A 20,691-nucleotide genomic window follows, 5' to 3' on the forward strand; every position below is an offset into this window, starting at 1 on the left:
CTGGGCCACGCTGGAGCTATGAGAAGCAGAATTCCTTTTTCTTGCTTGAACTTCCGAATTACCCTGGGCAGGAGTGACACTGGAGGGAACACGTATGGCAGCCGAAACCTCCACGGCACCGCCAGTGCATCCACGAATGCTGCTTGAGGATCCCTTGTCCTTGCTCCTAAGACTGGAGCCTTCTGATTGTGTCGAGACGCCATCAGATCTACGTCTGAAAGGCCCCACCTTTCCACTGGGAGTTGACACACTTCTGGATGGAGGCCCCACTCGCCGGCATGTACGTCCTGACGACTGAGAAAGTCTGCTTCCCAATTCAGGACTCCCGGAATGAATATTGCCGATATGTCCGGTAGATGGCGTTCCGCCCAATGTAGAATCCGTGAGACTTCCTTCATTGCCAGACAACTTCGAGTACCGCCTTGAGGATTTATGTAAGCCACTGTGGTGGCGTTATCCGACTGCACCTGAACAGGACGGTTCTGAATTAAACGCTGGGCTAGGTTCAATGCATTGAAGAGCGCCCGCAATTCCAGAATGTTGATTGAGAGGAGGGACTGCTCCTTGGTTCACCGACCCTGAAGGGAGTGTTGCTCCAGCACCACGCCCCAACCTCTTAGACTGGCATCTGTCGTCAACAGGACCCAGTTGGATATCCAGAAGGGACGGCCCCTGCACAATTGTTGGTCCTGGAGCCACCAGAGCAGCGACAGACGGACCTCCGGAGTCAATGAGATCATTTGAGACCTGATCCGGTGAGGCAGGCCGTCCCACTTGGCTAGAATCAGCCTCTGGAGGGGGCGATAATTGAATTGAGCATACTCCACCATGTCGAATGCTGACACCATGAGGACCTGCACCTGCATCGCCGAATGTATCGACACTTGCAGACGAGAAAGGAAGCAACGAATCCTGTCCTGAAGCTTCAGGACTTTCTCCTGACACAAGAACAACCACTGGTTGTGAGTGTCCAATAGCGCTCCCAGATGCACCATGCTCTGAGCAGGGACTAGGGAGGATTTCTTCCAGTTGATGAGACAACCGTGGGCTTGTAGAAACCGGACCGTCATATCTAGATGACGTAGGAGAAGTTCTGGGGAATTTGCCAGGATTAACAAGTCGTCCAGATACGGCAGTATCCTGACCCCTTGACGGCGGAGTACCACCGTCATCAACGCCATGACTTTGGTGAAGACTCGCGGAGCCGTTGTTAAACCAAAAGTAACGCCCAAAACTGGTAATGGAGGTTGCCAATAGCAAACCTCAGCTATTGCTGATGTGACGCTGCTATAGGAATATGCAGGTAAGCATCCTGTATATCCAGGGAGACCATGTAGTCCCCAGGTTCCAAGGCCAGAACTATAGAACAAAGGGTTTCCATACGGAACTTGGAAACCTTCACAAACCTGTTCAAAGCCTTGAGGTTGAGAATGGGCCGGGAGGACCCATACGGTTTCGGGACTAGAAACAGCGGAGAATAGTACCCCCGGCCCCTCTGCGTATGAGGCACCTGTACTACGACTCCTGTATCCAGGAGGATCTGTACCACCGAATGTAGAGTGTTTGCCTTTGTCTGGTCCAACGGGATGTCTGTCCGGCAAAATCGATGAGGGGGTCAGTTTTTGAAGGCTATGGCGTAACCTCGAGTGACAACTTCCCGTACCCAGGCATCTGAAGTGGTCTTCAACCATTCCTGGGTATACCCTAGAAGCCGGCCCCCCTCCCTGGGATCCCCCAGAGGGAGGCCCGCCCCATCATGTGGCAGGCTTATCAGCCTTGGAAGCTGGCTGACGGGCCGCCCAGGCTCTTTTGGGCTGTGGCTTACCAGGTTTGGAAGTGCGGGCCTGCTTGTTGTACGCCTGACCTTTTGCTTTACCTGAAGGACGAAAGGGGTGAAAGGAAGTACCTTTAGCCTTCGACACAGAAGGAGCGGTACTTGGCAGACAGGCAGTTTTGGCAGTAGCCAAGTCAGCCACTATCTTATTTAAGTCCTCCCCAAACAGAATATCTCCCTTGAAAGGGAGTACCTCCAGGGTTTTTCTAGAGTCCAGATCCACAGACCAGAATCTCAGCCACAATATCCGGCGAGCCAGGACTGACGTAGTAGAGGCCTTGGCTGCTAGGATACCGGCATCAGAAGCTGCCTCTTTAATATAACGAGAAACTGTGACAATATATGACAAGCATTGTCTAGCATGGTCAGAAGAGATTTCAGCTTCTAACTCTAAGGCCCATGCTTCAATAGCCTCTGCAGCTCATGTTGCTGCAATAGTGGGCCTTTGTGCAGCACCCGTGAGGGTGTAAATCGCTTTCAGACAACCCTCCACACGTTTATCCGTAGGCTCTTTTAGAGACGTGACAGTAGTGACAGGTAGAGCTGAGGAAACCACCATCCTAGCCACATGTGAGTCTACTGGAGGAGGCGTTTCCCAATTTTTAGACAGCTCTGGTGCAAGGGGATAGCGAGCCAGCATCTTCTTTTGAGGCACAAACTTCGTACCAGTGTTTTCCCAGGGTGTCTGGCGTATATCCACTAGGTGGTCAGAATGAGGTAAAACTTGTTTAATCACCTTCTGACGCTTGAACCTATCTGGATTCTTAGAAGGGACAGATGGCTCGGTATCATCCGTAATCTGTAGAATTAACTTAATAGCCTCCAAAAGATCAGGAACATCCACAGGTGAACTACCCTCCCCATCAGCCGTATCTGAGTCAGAACCTGTGGGGTCAGTGTAAGTGCCGTCTTCATCAGACAAGGTGTCAGTGACAGCAGTGGATTGTGAGGAGACCAGAGCTCGCTTAGAGGACTCCTTGGACTTAGGCGAGCGATGGTCAGACTTTTTAGTAGTCAGGGACTGGTTCAACTTCTTCAATTGAGCAGACAAATAGTCTGCCCACAGCGGGTTAGCTGCAGGGACCACATACGGTTGTACCGGCATAGGGGGTCCCATAGGGGGTGTTAGTTTATTAACTAGCGTATGTAGAAGCGTGGAAAAAGTGACCCACAGTGGGTCATTATGTACCTCCGTTGCCACAGTTCCACTGGGGGGTAAGGAGCCCCCAGAACCAGAGCCCACAGCTGCTATATTTTCCTCATAGGGATCTGTGGCTTCAGCAACACCGGCAGTGTGTTCAGCCCCAGAACCGTTACCCTCAGAAGCAGACATGATATAACTTGCAGTATCAGGTAACACAGTACAATTGGCAGCAGCACAATACCTCTAGCCCAAACCCCTGCGCAGTGTAGTCAGCACTAGCAGAGATAAAGGAGAGATATGGTGACTAAATCACAGAGCAAAATACGTAATACAGTATATCTTTGTGAATATCCTGTATCAATATAAAACCTGACGCATCAAGCCCCCTCAGGTTATAGAATATAGGGATAGCAAGTTGAGTGAAAGACACGAAATGGACACCACTCAGCTAGCAAATGCACACACAGATAGTCACAGTTTGTACAATGCAGAGGTTATTACTAACAATAATACTGCACTGGACTAGCTTATATATACATAGCTATGTAGTCAATAGATATAACACGGCACAGTAAGAACTGGATGTATATCACAGGGTAATTGTACTAGAAAACCCTGACTAAATGCACTCTTTCTTAACTAGCACTGTCTAAAAAGGCAGGTAGAATACTTAAGTGTCATGTAAAGTCACAGCACTGACAACCAGGAGGATTTGCCAAAGCAGTCCCAGGAACAGTGAAGCTGAGAGATAATGGCGCCCAGACACTGACAGGTAGTGAGGGAGAGACAGATATGCAGCTCCAGGGTGGCAACATTTGCGGGAAATGGCGCCCTGGGGCTGGGGGAGGGGCTTCAGGTCTAAGCCTTATCCCCCTGCTGGCAAAACCACCAGGTACTGTGGGCTACTGAAAATGGTTTAGAGAGAAAACCTGACCTGCACCCATGCCCTGGTGATCTAGTGGGATCGCCTGTACTGCCACAGTGTCCACCGCCAGCGCGGCCCGCCTCCCACTGACCACGCCGGATCGCGATAAAGTCCGGGTCCCGCAAGCGGGACCCACTCACCACCTCCCGAAGCGCGGCACACGATCCCAGAGAGCCCCCGTCTAGTGTGCCTGACTGAGAAGAAAACCGGAGCCTCCGCTGTAGTTACCCAGCAACCAGGGCTCGGGAGTGTACAGCGCCGCTGGGGAGAGCTGGAGCTGCTGCAGTGAATGTCTCCTGACATTTACCACCGCTGCTGCCCTTGTAGTCTTCACTTTTTCTTCAAAAAAAGCTCTTCTTAGGGCTGCCTGGAGCAGCCCCTCTGTTAAGTGTCTGCTTACTGCAGCACCAACTACAAAACTGAGCTCCTGTGCAGGGAGGCGGGGTTATAAAGGAGGCGGCGCTGTGCATTCTGGGAACAGTTAAAACTTTGAGCCTGTTGGTGCCTCGGATCAAGATCCTACTCTACACCCCAATGTCTATCCTTGTGGAGCCCAGTGTACCCCCCAGCATATATATATATATATATATATATCTCCTATATAATAGCCTTGTGACTCTGTGCCTGCATTTCTAACGCTGGGCGGAGTCACAGTCACAGATCTGGGTGGCTGGATGCAGGCCAGGAAAAGTCCCCTACCTCGGTCTGCCCAGTCCCCTCCCCATCTCCGCCCACTCCCCTCTCTCCCCCCTCCCTGCACCCTCCCACCCGCGGCACCCACACCTGCAGAACCCCCCACCCACGGCACTTACTCCCCCACCCATGGCACCCACATCTGCAGCACCCCCCGCCCCTCCCCCACCCGCGGCACTCCCACCCCTCCCCCACCCATGGCAGCCACATCTGCAGCACCCCCCGCCCCTCCCCCACCCGTGGCACTACCGCCCCCTCCCCCACCCATAGCAGCCACATCTGCAGCACCCCCACCAGCGGCACTACCGCCCCTCCCACACCCACCTGCAGAACCCCCACCCACGGCACTTACTCCCCCACCCATGGCACCCACATCTGCAGCACCCCCCGCCCCTCCCCCACCCGCGGCACTCCCACCCCTCCCCCACCCATGGCAGCCACATCTGCAGCACCCCCCGCCCCTCCCCCACCCGTGGCACTACCGCTCCCTCCCTCACCCATAGCAGCCACATCTGAAGCACCCCCCACCCCGCACCAACAGCGGCACTCCCGCTCCTCCCCCACCCGCGGCACTCCCACCCCCTCCCCCCACCCATAGCACCCGCATCTGCAGCACCCCCCACCCCTCCCCCACCCGCAGCACTCCCACCCCACCCCCACCCACGGCACTCCCACCCCCTCCCCCACCCATAGCACCCACATCTGCAGCACCCCCCACCCGCGGTACTCCCGCCCCTCCCCCACCAGCCGCAGATGCACCTCCCCCACCCGCGGCATTCCCACCCCTCCTCCATCCGCGGCATCCGCCCCTCCCCCACCCACAGCACTCCCGCCCCCTCCCCCACCAGTAGCACCCACACCTGCAGTACCACCCGTCGCACTCCCGCACCCTCCCAACCGCGGCACCCACACCTGCAGCACCCCCCACCCGCGGCACTCACTCCCCCACCCATGGCACCCACATCTGCAGCACTCCCCTGCCCCTCCCCCACCCGCGGCAGCCACATCTGCAGCACCCCCCGCCCCTCCCCCACCCGTGGAACTACCGCCCTCTCCCCCACCCATAGCAGCAACATCTGCAGCAGCCCCACCCCTCCCCCACCCATGGCACTACCGCCCCCTCCCCCACCCATAGCAACCACATCTGCAGCACCCCCCCGCCCCTCCCCTCCCCCACCCGCACCACTCCCCCACCCATGGCACTCCCACCCCCTCCCCCACCCATAGCACCCAGATCTGCAGCACCCCCCACCCGCGGCCCTCCCGCCCCTCCCCCACTAGCAGCAGATGCACCTCCCCCACCCGCGGCATTCCCACCCCTCCTCCACCCGCGGCACCCGCCCCTCCCCCACCCACGGCACTCCCGCCCCCTCCCCCACCCATAGCACCCACACCTGCAGTACCACCCGTCGCACTCCCGCACCCTCCCAACCGCGGCACCCACACCTGCAGCACCCCCCACCCGCGGCACTCACTCCCTCACCCATGGCACCCACATCTGCAGCACTCCCCTGCCCCTCCCCCACCCGCGGCACCCCCCGCCCCTCCCCCACCCGTGGAACTACCGCCCTCTCCCCACCCATAGCAGCCACATCTGCAGCAGCCCCACCCCTCCCCCACCCACGGCACTACCGCCCCCTCCCCCACCCATAGCAGCCACATCTGCAGCACCCCCCCGCCCCTCCCCCACCCGCACCACTCCCCCACCCATGGCACTCCCACCCCCTCCCCCACCCATAGCACCCACATCTGCAGCACCCCCCACCTCTCCCCCACCAGCGGCACTCCCGCCCCTCCCCCACCAGCAGCAGATGCCCCCCCCCACCCGCTGCATTCCCACCCCTCCCCCACCCGCGGCACACCCACCCCCTCCCCCACCCATAGCACCCACATCTGCAGCACCCCCACCCCTCCCCCACCCGCACCACTCCCGCCCCTCCCCCACCCGCGGCACTCCCACCCCCTCCGCCACCCATAACACCCACATCTGCAGCACCCCCCCACCCGCGGCACTCCCGCCCCTCCCCCACCAGCAGCAGACGCCCCTCCCCCACCCGTGGCATTCCCGCCCCTCCCCCACCCGCGACACACGCCCCTCCCCCACCCGTTGCACTCCTGCACCCTCCCCCATCCGCAGCACCACCCCGCCCCTCCCCCACATCTGTCCACCACCCACGGTACACGCGCCTCCCCCACCCGTAGCACCCACAAACCACGCCGCCCCCCTCCTCTCCCACCCATGCCACCCCCGCACCCCTGCACCCACCCGCAGCACCCCCCACCCCTCCTCCACCCACGGCACCCACCTTATCCATCCCCCGCACATGCCCCTCCCCCACCCGCCGCACTCCCGCCCCCTTCCCCACCCATATCACCCACAACCCACCCCCACCGGCAGTACCCCTGCACCTCCCCTACCTCTCCCCCCGCTACACCCCCGAACCCTCCCCTACCCCAACCCACCCCCATTCTCACCTCTCCCCCCCAGCACCCTCCACCCCACCCGCAGCGCACACAGCATCCACCACATCCACCCGCGGCACACGCCCCTCCCCCACCCGTAGCACCTGCAGCACCCACCACCCCTCCCCCACCGACGTCAGCCCCGCACCTCCATACCCACCTCTCCCCCCGCGTTACACCCCCGCATCCTCCACTCCACCCGTTGCACCAACAGCATCCACCACATCTGCCCCCCAACCGCTGCACATGCCCCCCCTCCCACCCACAGCATCCACCACATCCCCCTCCCACCAGCGACACTCCCGTAGCACCCACACCCACAGCACCCCCTGCCCTCTCCCCTGCCCACAGCGCACCCGGACCCCCACCACACCCCCGCAGCCGCCACTCCCCCAACCACAGCACCTCCGGCCCCCTCCCCCACCCACATCATCTATAGACACCTTCCACCATTCATGGACCTACCACACCTCCCCCACCGGCAGCACCTCTGGACCACCTCCCACAGCACCTCCGGACCCTATCCACGGCTCCCCTGCAGCCACCCCTCCACCCGCAGCACTTCTAGAACCTATCACCCAACCTCACCCCCCCTGCAACCCCACCTCCCCAAACACCCCCCCACTACATCGCCCCTCCCCCATGCACACCACCTCCAGACCCCCTCCTTCATCCACAGACCCCCGCACCCACCCCTCCTCCACCAACAGCATCTACACTCCCCTTCCGCACCCGCACCTCCCCCACCCGCAGCACCTTTAGACCCCCTCCCCCATCCGCGCCCCCTCCACAGCTACCCCTCCCCCACCCACAGCACCTCTGCACCCTTTCCGCCATCCGTGCCACTGCACCCACCCCTCCACCACCCGCAACACCTCTGGACCCCCTTCCGCACCCACCCCTCCACCACACGTAACACCTCGGACACCATCCGCAGCCGCTACAAGTGATTCCCTGAATCGGGGTGATCAGCGGCATGGATAGGCACCTCCACCTCACTGAACCCACCCTCTTTCCAAGCCCCCCCCCCCCCCCACACACACACACTGAACTTCTTTGAGTGTAGTTGCTACTAATGGACATTGGATTAATAAAAAAAAAGTAATACTGTGGCCATTATGTTTCTAAGCGACACTGCTACCTGTGGCCATTGTGTATAAGTGGCACAGCTCTCTGTGGCCACTGGGTGTATACACGGCTCTGGTACCAGTGGCCATTGTGTGTATGTGACACTGCTAGCTGTGGCCATTGTGTGTATAAGCGCCACTGCTACCTGTGGCCATTGTGTGTATAAGTGGTGCTGCTACCTGTGGCCATTGTGTGCATAAGTGACACTGCTACCAGTGGCCATTGTGTGTATAAGCGGTGCTGCTAAAAGTGGCCATTGTGTGTATAAGTGGTGCTGCTACCTGTGGCCATTGTGTGTATAAGCGGCTCAGCTACCTGTGGTCACTGTGTGTATAAGTGCCTCTGTTACCTATGGGAATTGTGTGTAGAATTGGCACTGCTACCGGGGTCCATTGTGTGTATAAGCAACACTGCTACCTACGGTCATTGTGTGTATAAACAGTTTTGCTACCTGTGGGCACGTTGTGTATCAACGTCTCTGCTACCTGTGGCCACTGTGTGTATCAACGTCTCTGCTACCTGTGGGCACTGTGTGTATCAGCGGCTCTGCTACCTGTGGGCACTGTGTGTATAAGCGGCTCCGCTACCTGTGGGCACTGTGTGTATAAGCGGCTCTGCTATCTGTGGGTATTGTGTGTATAAGCTGCCCTGCTACCTCTGGCCACTGTGTGGATACATGGCTCTGATACCTGTGGCCACTATGTGTATAAGCTGCGCTGCTACCTGTGGGCACTGTGTGTATAAGCGGCTCTGCTACCTGTGGGTATTGTGTGTATAAGCGGCTCTGCTACCTGTGGGTATTGTGTGTATAAGCTGCCCTGCTACCTCTGGCCACTGTGTGGATACGTGGCTCCGTTACCTGTGGCCATTGTGTGTATAAGCAGCTCAGCTACCTGTGGGCACATTGTGTATCAACGTCTCTGCTACCTGTGGCCACTGTGTGTATCAACGTCTCTGCTACCTGTGGGCACTGTGTGTATCAGCGGCTCTGCTACCTGTGGCACTGTGTGTATAAGCGGCTCTGCTACCTGTGGCCGCTGTGTATAAGCGGCTCTGCTATCTGTGGGTATTGTGTGTATAAGCTGCCCTGCTACCTCTGGCCACTGTGTGGATACGTGGCTCTGATACCTGTGGCCACTGTGTGTATAAGCTGCGCTGCTACCTGTGGGCACTGTGTGTATAAGCGGCTCTGCTACCTGTGGGTATTGTGTGTATAAGCGGCTCTGCTACCTGTGGGTATTGTGTGTATAAGCTGCCCTGCTACCTCTGGCCACTGTGTGGATACGTGGCTCCGTTACCTGTGGCCATTGTGTGTATAAGCAGCTCAGCTACCTGTGTCCATTGTGTGTATGCGCGGCTCTGATACCTGTGCCCACTGTGTGTATAAACTGCGCTGCTACCTGTATCCATTGTGTGTATACGCTGCTCTGATACCTGTGGCCACTGTATGTATAAGCTGCGCTGCATACACTAGCAGTATATACAACACTATGTTATTCATTGTGCCCTGTGGCCACTCTTTACACCCTCACAAAGGGCTACGCCCCCTTGACAATCGCACGCCCTTCCCCCTTGCAATATTTACCTAATAGCATAAACTTTTTTTGCAGGTAATACTCCATATAATAACAATTATAGCACAGCTGTAGCCCGTGCAGGGGTTAACAGGTCGTAGCCTCTTGCAACGGTATTTTCTGCCTAACACCTTGCCTCTCTTTATCCTCTCCCTACCACCCTGACTCTGCCTATCCTTTACCGATCCCACAGCCTTTCTGTACATTCCCTCCCCCCCCCCCCCCCCCCCCCCTACGCCTCTCTATCTTTTCTCAACCGGACACCATTTCTGTATGCCCTCTATACTGCCCTGTGTTTCTGATTCTGTTATCTACCGGCCTGCGTATGTCTAAAGGTGTGCAGGGGATAACGGGGCGTAGCCCCTAACGACGGTGTAAAGAGCGCCCGTAGGGCGCGATGAATCACCTAGTATATATATAAGTTGTAACACTGTAGGGGTGCAAGGCGCCTTTTCCTGGGGAATATGGCCGCACGCAGCAGCTGAGGAACAACACAAGTCCAGTTTCTGGTACAACTGACCCCGGCCAGTTTTATTGAAACAGAAAATAAAACAAACCCCAAAATAAAAATACCTTGCCTGTCCGGCACTAACTAAACATAAGATATTCCTAACTGTCACTAAACAAAACACAGAGTTCTTCAGTACATACTGTATAGCTTACTTGCATCAGAAAGCGTGTCTCTCACACACAGATCCTGCAGCCTTCCCAGGCAGTCTGCCCATACTAATCAGGCTAGCAGCACTATAACACTCTTACACAGCTGAAACCCTGATTAGCCCTCTGTGAGGCCAAAGACCCGAACTGGGCCCAATGTCTAGAACTCGCCTTATCTCTCTCTCAGAGCCTTTACCCAGCTTTTACAGCAAACTGAAAAGGTTCAGACAAAACAAAAAGCATTTTTCCTAGAAGTTAACATTTTCTAAAACATGTAAGACAAGAACCTGGGACAAATATACCTGCCCTCAAACACTATCCCAGTGTTCTTGTCACATATCCCCCTCCCCTGTTTCGACCTAGGGGCCGGAACACTTGTAGCCCCCAAACAGAAGATGCGAGACAATGCATCTGCGTTGGCCAATTGTGTTCCCGGTCTATGTTCGACAGTAAACTTAAAGTCCTGCAACGCTAGAAACCATCTAGTTACACGAGCATTCTTGCCTCTATTTACATACATCCATTTTAAAGGGGCATGGTCTGTCACTAGTCTGAATTGTCTACCCAAGAGGTAATATCTCAAGGTATCTAGTGCCCACTTAATGGCCAAAGCCTCCTTTTCCACAATGGCATACCTTTTTTCATGCTCATTGAGTTTCCTACTCAAATAAATGATAGGGTGTTCGTCCCCATCTCTGGTTTGGGACAGCACAGCACCTATCCCTACCTCTGAGGCATCTGTCTGTACCACAAATTCTTTTGAAAAATCTGGTGTTATCAACACCGGTTGTGAACACAAAGCCACTTTTAACGCTTGGAACGCCTTTTCTGCATCAGGGTTCCATTTCACCACATTTGACTGCTTCCCTTTGGTAAGGTCTGACAACGGCACCGCTGTGGTCGCAAAATTAGGAATAAACAGTCTATAGTACCCAGTAATTCCCAAAAAAGCCCTTACCTGTTTTTTATTCACTGGACGAGGCCAGTTTTGAATAGCATCAACTTTATTCAATTGGGGCCTAATCAGACCTCTGCCTATGGTGAAGCCCAAGTATTTGACCTCCTCCATTGCGAGGCAGCACTTCTTTGGGTTAGCAGTTAACCCTGCCTCTCTGATTGAGTCCAGTACTGCTTGTACTTTAACCAAATGGGACCCCCAGTCTGTACTGTGAATTACCACATCATCCAAATAGGCAGCTGCATATTTTCTATGGGGCCTCAAAATTTTATCCATCGCCCGTTGAAAGGTTGCTGGAGCCCCATGCAACCCAAAGGGTAACATCTTATACTGGTACAGCCCCTCCGGAACCGAAAAGGCTGTTTTTTCTTTGGCGCTATCAGATAAAGGTATTTGCCAGTAACCTTTGGTCAGGTCCAATGTGGTGAGAAACCTGGCTGTTCCCAGCCTTTCTACAAGCTCATCCACACGGGGCATGGGGTATGCGTCAAACTTGGACACCTCATTTAACTTACGAAAGTCATTACAGAAGCGTATGCTACCGTCGGGCTTCGGGATGAGCACTATGGGACTGGACCACTCACTGTTAGACTCCTCTATGACTCCCAGTTCTAACATGGTTTTAACTTCCTTAGAAATAGCTTCTCGCTGAGCTTCAGGAATCCTATATGGCTTTAAATGAACCCTGACCCCTGGTTCTGTGACAATGTCATGTTTTATTATGGTCGTTCGGCCAGGCAGCTCTGAAAATACCTCCCTATTTTGGATGAGAAATTCTTTAACCTGATTGTTCTGATCAGCTGATAATGTCTCTGACACCTTCACTGCGGGAAGCAACCGGGGTGAAGACACCGAAGGGCAAGGCTCCGCTGACAGAGACAACCTATCTTTCCAGGGTTTGATTAAGTTAACATGGTAGATCTGTTCGGGTTTTCTCTTTCCCGGCTGGTATACTTTGTAATTAACCTCATTCACTTTTTCCCTAATCTCAAATGGACCCTGCCATTTAGCTAGGAATTTGCTTTCCACAGTGGGTACCAAAACAAGAACTCTATCTCCAGGAGCAAATTCCCGTATCTTGGCACTCCGGTTATAGACCCTCTGTTGAGCACTTTGGGCCTGTTCCATGTGCTCTCTGACAACAGGTACCACGGCTGCAATCCTATCCTGCATTTGTGTTACATGCTCAATAACGCTTCTATAAGGAGTGGGCTGTCCTTCCCACGTCTCTTTGGCAATATCCAACAGCCCTCTGGGGTGTCTACCATACAACAAATCAAATGGAGAAAACCCCGTAGAGGACTGAGGAACTTCTCTGACGGCCATTAACAAGTAGGGCAACAAACAATCCCAGTTTTTCCCATCTCTCTCAACAACCTTTTTTAACATACTTTTTAATGTTTTATTAAACCTTTCCACCAACCCGTCAGTTTGGGGATGGTAGATGGACGTCCTGAGGTGAGTGACCTTAAATAACTTGCACAACTCTTTCATGATCCTTGACATAAATGGAGTACCTTGGTCAGTCAAAATTTCTTTTGGTATTCCCACTCTACTAAATACCTGCACCAGCTCCCTAGCTATCGCCTTGGTTGTGATAGTGCGTAAAGGGACAGCCTCAGGATATCGAGTGGCATAGTCCATAATTACCAGGATATACTGATGGCCCCGAGCAGACTTTAACAAGGGCCCCACGAGATCCATGGCTATTCTGTCAAACGGGACCTCTATAATAGGCATGGGAACTAGTGGGCTCCTGAAATGGGGTCTAGGGGCATGATACTGGCATTCAGGACAGGAAGAACAATATTCAGACACTTCTTTATAAACCCCTGGCCAAAAGAACCTTTGTAAAACTCTTTCAGTGGTTTTTTCTGCCCCTAAATGTCCTGCGGTAACGTGACTATGAGCTAAATCTAGTACCGTTCTCCGATAAGGCTGGGGAACTACCAGCTGTTCCACCACATCCTCACCCCTTTTGACAATGTGGTACAAGAGCTCATTACAGATGGCCATGTGGGGATACGTAACCCTGTCACCTGGTACCACAGGTTCCCCATTAACAATCTTAACATTCTCTCTAGCCTTTATTAAGGTAGGATCCTTTAACTGTTCAGACGCAAACAGATCCTTCTTTACCTCCAGGTCAGGCACGCTTTCAGTTCTAACTACTATGTCTCTGTTCCCGGCAAGAGGGTCCTCACTGGACTCCCCATCTGTCACTTCCCCAGCCAAACTAGCAAAAGGCAAAGGGCCAGAAAGTTCCGAAGACCCACGTACATCCATAAAATCACCGGTATTATCAACTGGCTTTTTACTTCTCACATCTGTTGATAACCGTGATTCCCACAGTTTCCAAAAATGAGGAAAATCCCTCCCTATTACGGCCTCATGCACCAAGGTAGGGACCAGTCCCACTTTAACCATTGCTGACCCACAACAAGTTTCTATATTCACCTCAGCAGTGGCATAATGTTGGGTATCCCCATGTATGCAAGTTACCCCAATAGGTATTTGCTGGACCTTTAAGGGGTTCACTAACCCAGCTTTCACGAGGGTAACTAAACTTCCTGAATCTAGCAAGGCCTCTACCCGGTTACCCTCTAAGAACACATCACACATTTGTTTTTCCAGCTCAGGTGAAGGTACCACAGTACAGGCTAACCTAGCAAAGAAAGACATTCTGCGACATTCAAAGGCAGCATCACATTGCATGGGTTCTTGCGTGACTGGGCAATTGGCAATAACATGACCTGGCATACCACACCTAAAACATTTAACCACACGATTATCAACCCGTTTGGGCAGCATAGACCGTTCTATCCCCATTGGCCTGTCTCCAGGGCCAGTGTTTACAGTCTCTCCAGCCTTGCGTTCTCTTAACCGCCCAGCAACGTTTTCCCACGGAACAGTCTTACCAGTCTTTACTGAAGGGCGCTGTCGAGGATCTATGGGTTGCTGGGTGGTCATCAGTAGTTCCTCTGCTGCCAAATACCTCTCTACCATGTCCACTAATTGGTCAGCAGTACCCGGGTTTCCATGGCTCACCCACTTGCGCAGGACCATGGGCAAAGATCTCAAGTAGCGGTCCATGACGACTCTTTCCACCATCTGGGGACCAGTTAATGTCTCTGGCTGTAGCCATTTTTTTGTTAGCTGAATAAGGTCGTGCATCTGGGAGCGCGGAGGCTTCTCCATGGCGTACAGCCAACGGTGCACCCGTTGTGCTCGTACTGACAGCGTGACTCCCAGGCGGGTCAGGATCTCAGTCTTTAGTTTATCATAGTCCCGAGCCTCAGCAGGGCTTAAATCAAAGTAAGCTTTTTGGGGCTCACCTGACAGGAAAGGTGCCAGCAGACTGGCCCACTGTGCTTTCGGCCAGTTCTCACGCTCGGCAGTCCTTTCAAACGTGGTCAGATAGGCCTCCACATCATCAGCCTCTGTCATTTTCTGCAGGAAGTGACTGGCCCGTATAGAACTAGAGCTGGTTGGAGCACTGACGGCCACATCTCCAACCCGAGCTGCAAGTCTCTGCACCACTTCTGCTAAGGCCTCTCTATCCTGACGCTGTTGCCTGTAAAGTTCATCAACAACTGCCTGCTGTTGTCTCTTATTTTCCTCCATTGCCACCTGCTGCTGTCTGTTGGCCTCCTGCTGTAGTCTCCAATTTTCCTCCATTGCCACCTGCTGTTGTCTCCTATTTTCCTCCATTGCCACCTGCTGCTGTCGGTTGGCCTCCTGCTGAGCCGCTGTAGCTTGCAGCAAGGCTTTAAGCAGATCCTCCATGTCGACAGATTTTTCAGGCGGCTTTGTAGCTGCTTTCACCCAGGACATATATCAAACCCTCAGGGGTGAGTCTCAGTAACTTCACACTGGGCTGTATCTGCATAAACCACCGTTTTCTGCAGGCCTCACAAAGCTGCTGCTTTCACTTATGCGCAGAACGGTGTGCTCGCATTCTCCACCAAGTTGTAACACTGTAGGGGTGCAAGGCGCCTTTTCCTGGGGAATATGGCCGCACGCAGCAGCTGAGGAACAACACAAGTCCAGTTTCTGGTACAACTGACCCCGGCCAGTTTTATTGAAACAGAAAATAAAACAAACCCCAAAATAAAAATACCTTGCCTGTCCGGCACTAACTAAACATAAGATATTCCTAACTGTCACTAAACAAAACACAGAGTTCTTCAGTACATACTGTATAGCTTACTTGCATCAGAAAGCGTGTCTCTCACACACAGATCCTGCAGCCTTCCCAGGCAGTCTGCCCATACTAATCAGGCTAGCAGCACTATAACACTCTTACACAGCTGAAACCCTGATTAGCCCTCTGTGAGGCCAAAGACCCGAACTGGGCCCAATGTCTAGAACTCGCCTTATCTCTCTCTCAGAGCCTTTACCCAGCTTTTACAGCAAACTGAAAAGGTTCAGACAAAACAAAAAGCATTTTTCCTAGAAGTTAACATTTTCTAAAACATGTAAGACAAGAACCTGGGACAAATATACCTGCCCTCAAACACTATCCCAGTGTTCTTGTCACAATATATATATATATATATATATATATATATATATATATATATATATGCGATGTGCGGCACTCTGCGGTCTATTCAGTAATTCATCAAGGAGCCAGCATAGCAACGTTTTGGGCTTTATTAGCCCGTCTTCAGGCAGTACATACCTCAAGGTTTCAGGCTAATAAAGCTTAAGCTTTCTGACGATGGCATCCACCAGTAACACACTTTCCAGGGAGGTGGCCTTCAATTATCCTGTACAGTTCAGCAGCTACCCAACCACACAGCTGTGAGATGAAGTAGTGTTTCCTGGCACTGATGTGGATATGAACTAAGCCTTAGAACGTGATGAAGTGGAGAGATATAAAGTCCCAGCCAATCAGCTCCTAACTACCATGTTACATGCTGTTTGAAAAACAGTTAGTAGCTGGTTAGTTGTAGTTTATCTCTTCCACTTTATCCATAGTTGCCTTCCCTCCCTCATTCTGCAGGAGACTCCCTGAAATTGCAGCAATCTCCCTCACTCCCTGAATAGACCAGCAATCTCCCTGATTGCACCTTACCCCCATTATTCAGCTGTTACATTCTTGGGGGGAAATAGAAATCAGAGATATATACATTCAAATGGGCTCATCAGTGCCATTATCCTGCATTGGTTATATGGCACAATGATCTTGATAGCTACATGTATTTTAAATAAGGTTTCTCATGGCCACTTACAGTATATGGAAGCTCTTGTAAAACACAATACACAAACAAATTCTGAAAAATATCAGTGTCTTTTCTTCAACAAGTAGATCTTACTAACTTTGGGGCTCATTTACATTTGGAGTCATTTTTATGACGCGCCTCTCAGATGTAGCAGTACACATCCGCGCTTAGAGGTGTTACTTTCACAATCTCCCTAAAATGCTTTTTCAAAAGTAGGCAAGTATGACTTTATCACTCTTCAAGGCTTAATACGTCCCCCCTTTGTCCTGTCTAGTGGAGTCAGACAGAGAGCAGCGAATACAGCATTGTGAGTAGAAGTATGTCCAAGAGAACTGCACTCACATACTGTAACTTGAATAAATTAAATAGCCTGCCTACTTGCCTACTTTTGAAAAAGCATTTCAGGGAGATGTGAAAGTAACACCTATCAGTGCGGGTGTGCACTGCTACATCTGAGAGGTGTGTAATAAAAATAACTTACATCCATATGTAAATGAGCCCCAAAGTTAGTAAGATCTACTTGTTGAAGAAAATATATTTATTATATTTTGCAGAATTTGTTTGTGTATTGTGCTTTACAAGAGGTTTCATATACTGTAAGTGGCCATGAGAAACTTTATTTAAAATGCATGTAGCCATAGGGATCATTGTGTCTTATAACCAATGCAGGGAAATGGCACTGATGTTCCCATTTGAATGTATGTATCTCTGATTTATTCCCCTATTCAGGGAGTGAGGGAGATCGCTTCTATTTCAGGGAGTCTCCTGCAGAATGAGGGAGCGTAGGCAAGTATGAAAAGCCTGCTAATCCTTCTAACAACTACTACAGATCTAACATAACAGCTAGTAAAATGACCTTTAACAATACTTGCAGAGAGATAGTGCTGCTCAGTTTACTTTTACAGAAGTTCAGGAGGCAGCGGCTCCACATTTTAAGGCTAGGTACAGCAATATGCAAATACAGACTCTCACCCTAAAGTAATTGACAGATAGAAAGAGTTAAAGCCTCCATAAAATTGTCTATAGGTAAATATCCTCAACGGGTGTGGTATGCATTACCGGCGGCTGGGATCCCAGCGGTCAGCATCCCGATGCCAGGATCCTCGCTGCACTCGCCATGCTACGGGCACGGTGGTGAGCTGCGCTCGCCACAAGTTCTATTCCCACTCTATGGGTGTCGCGGACACCCATGAGTGGGAATAGTTGCTAATGGTCGGCATGTCAACCATCAGGATAGTGAGGGGGCGGGATGTAAGTGAAGGTATTGTGGCCGGCGGTCTCCTGACCGCCAGTCACATAATTACATCCCACCTTAACTACTGCAAAAATTCCAAACACTATAGACTGTTATAATGGAGGAACATTAGAGAGCTGGGAGTGTAAGGAAGTTGTAGGGAAAGGACAGATGCTAGAGTACCAGTAGGACCTCTAGTACTTACAGGGAATAGAGCAAACAGCAGTACCCGGAAGTGCCATGACTGCTGACACACAGAAGCAGTGATTTCAGTGACCACGGGTGCCAAATGGGAGGCGGCTCGCAGCATTAACAATTTTCAGGAATTTTATAAGCAGGTAGCAATACTGAGGATCATAATCTGGTGTCTTGGACATTACTGTGTGGGGTAATGATCTGGTGTCCTGGGCTGGGAATTGCCGTGTGGGGCACAATCTGGGCACAATCTGGTGTTCTGGGCATTTCTGTGTGGTGCATAATCTGGTGTCCCATACATTAATGTGTGGGGCAAAATAAGGTGCAAGTGGCATTACTGTGTATAACAAAGAGGGTCATTTTTGAACTGTTGTGATCAGATAGTCGCCGCCTACAGGGGGAGTGTATTTTCACTGTGCAAGTGTGCGAACGCATGTGTAGCAGAGCTGCACAAACTGATTTTGTGCAGTCTCTGTGCAGCCCAGGACTTACTCAGCCACTGCGATCACATCAGCCTGTCCGGGACCGGAATTAACGTCAGGAACCCTCCTGCAAACACTTGGGCATGCCTGCGTTTTTCCAAACACTCCCAGAAAACTGTCAGTTGCCACCCACAAACACCCTCTTCCTGTCAATCTGCTTGCGATCGCCCGTACGTTCAGAAATTTTACACCATCCCGTCACTGGCCAGTGATCCCCGTTGTTGCGGTCTGTCGTGCCTGCGCATTGCGGTGCATACGCATACGCAGTTCAGATCTGATTGCAAGCTGTGAGAAAACGCAGTCTAGCGATCAGGTCTGAATCGGCCCCTTAATAAGATGTCAGGGGCATAACTGTGTGGGCCATAAAATGGTGTCAGGGACATAATATGGTACAAGGGGCATTACTGTGTGTGGCATAACATAGTGTAATGGGCACTTAATGTTATATAGGGCATTACAGTGTTTGGCATAATGTGTAAGGTAATCTTTTACTGAATGGCCACACCCATCGCAGCGAGGCCACACCCCTTTCAGGCACACACGTGCCTCCACCAAATGCAAATATTTCATATTTAGAATGTCTATGGGGGGGGTGCATTTTTGAATGTCTACGGGGGAGGGTGCATTTTTTACTGTTCGCACTGGGAGACAAATTGTCTGGAAACAGCCTGATTGCAAATAATGGAAACGAGCTGTGCACCAATTAGGTCATGACCTGAGTAAACGCTCTGAGAGACATACAATTGTGATTTATGATTTATGCTGTTAATCATTATATTCACATTGTAATACGTTTCATTTTGTAATACAGTAGTTGCATTACTTATCACTCCAAGCGTACTTTAGTGTCAGATTAAGTAAACGGGGTCGGATTAATGGGGGGGCATACAGGGACAGTTGTCCCAGGGCCCCCACACATAGAGGGCCCCCACACATAGCAGTCGCTGCAGCCGCCACCTGCAGAGATAGTGGGGGAGGCGGTCAGTGAAGGGCAGAAAAAGCAATGTATCCGGGCAGGCACTGTCTGCCTGGCCCAGTGCTCTGCTGCTGAAGTAATCGCTGCTTCCAGACTCTCCATCCAGAGTGACTGTGAGCTGCTGCCATGCATGGATGGGGAAAGGGGGCAGCACAAATCCTGCAAGGAGCCGCTGAGGAAGGCATCGCTGTCAGCAGAGACTATAGTTAGATAGATAGATAGATGCGTGCCCCCACAACTTTGTTGCCCAGGGGCCCCCACAGACCTTAATCTAGCTCTGTGAGTAAATAATATTTATAAGTTAGTCAGGGGTTACAGTGTGTGTGGGGGGGCAAGGTAGAACTGAGTTCCACCACCTGCAATTGTAGATGGTACTAGTTCCACCTTCTCCACAGCCTTGCACAGTAATTCCAACAGAAAAGCCCACCCTGCCACCCACGTCAATAGATGATGCAGGCAGTGCTAGTGTCACTGATGAGCTGCAGCCACCTCCCCCTTCCTCAGGTCCTGGCGGCTCCATGATCCTGCTACTCCTCCACCTGTTGCCCACGCCTTCTGGTACTCATGCTGTGTCTGTCAGACGGCTTTCGTCCACTCAGCTTCTTTTTCCGCACTGCATATGCCATCACCGCCTGAAGCGAAGAGCTATAAAGAGGAGCTGAAGACAATGTGAGAGGGGGCTGGGGGAGGGGACAGAGGGAAGGCTGGTGGAGAGATACAGGCATGGAGTGTCAAAGTCAGAAAAATGTCTCAATGCACGTTGCCATATTTGCACCGCACACTGGTCCGTGCTGCGCATGCGTACGCTCTCCCGTGGAAGCGCATACCCGCAATAGCGTGCACTCGCACGCGCAGTATGCGCATTTACGGTAGAGTTTATGTGATCGTAGCGTGCGACTCATTCGTTACAAAAGTTCACAATTAATGTAGTTTATAGATCATGTTCCCCTCAATAGTTTCTGTAAGTTTGGTTTAGATAGAATGTCCCTGAGCGGAGGAATCCCTCTTTGTATTGCACGAAGGGTCTAACAGGAGTCATACAGCAGTGTTTGGTACCCATCGGAAGAGTATTTAATTAGCAATATTCCGGTGTTGGTTTGGAGCGTATTAATCGCTCGTGCGAATAGTTATGGACATAAGAAGTTTATGTCCATTCCTATGATTTGCACATACTCAGGTATGCGGCGGGAAACCCAGTTC

Source organism: Pseudophryne corroboree, chromosome 1 (assembly GCF_028390025.1).
Source record: "Pseudophryne corroboree isolate aPseCor3 chromosome 1, aPseCor3.hap2, whole genome shotgun sequence".
Lineage (NCBI taxonomy): Eukaryota > Metazoa > Chordata > Amphibia > Anura > Myobatrachidae > Pseudophryne > Pseudophryne corroboree.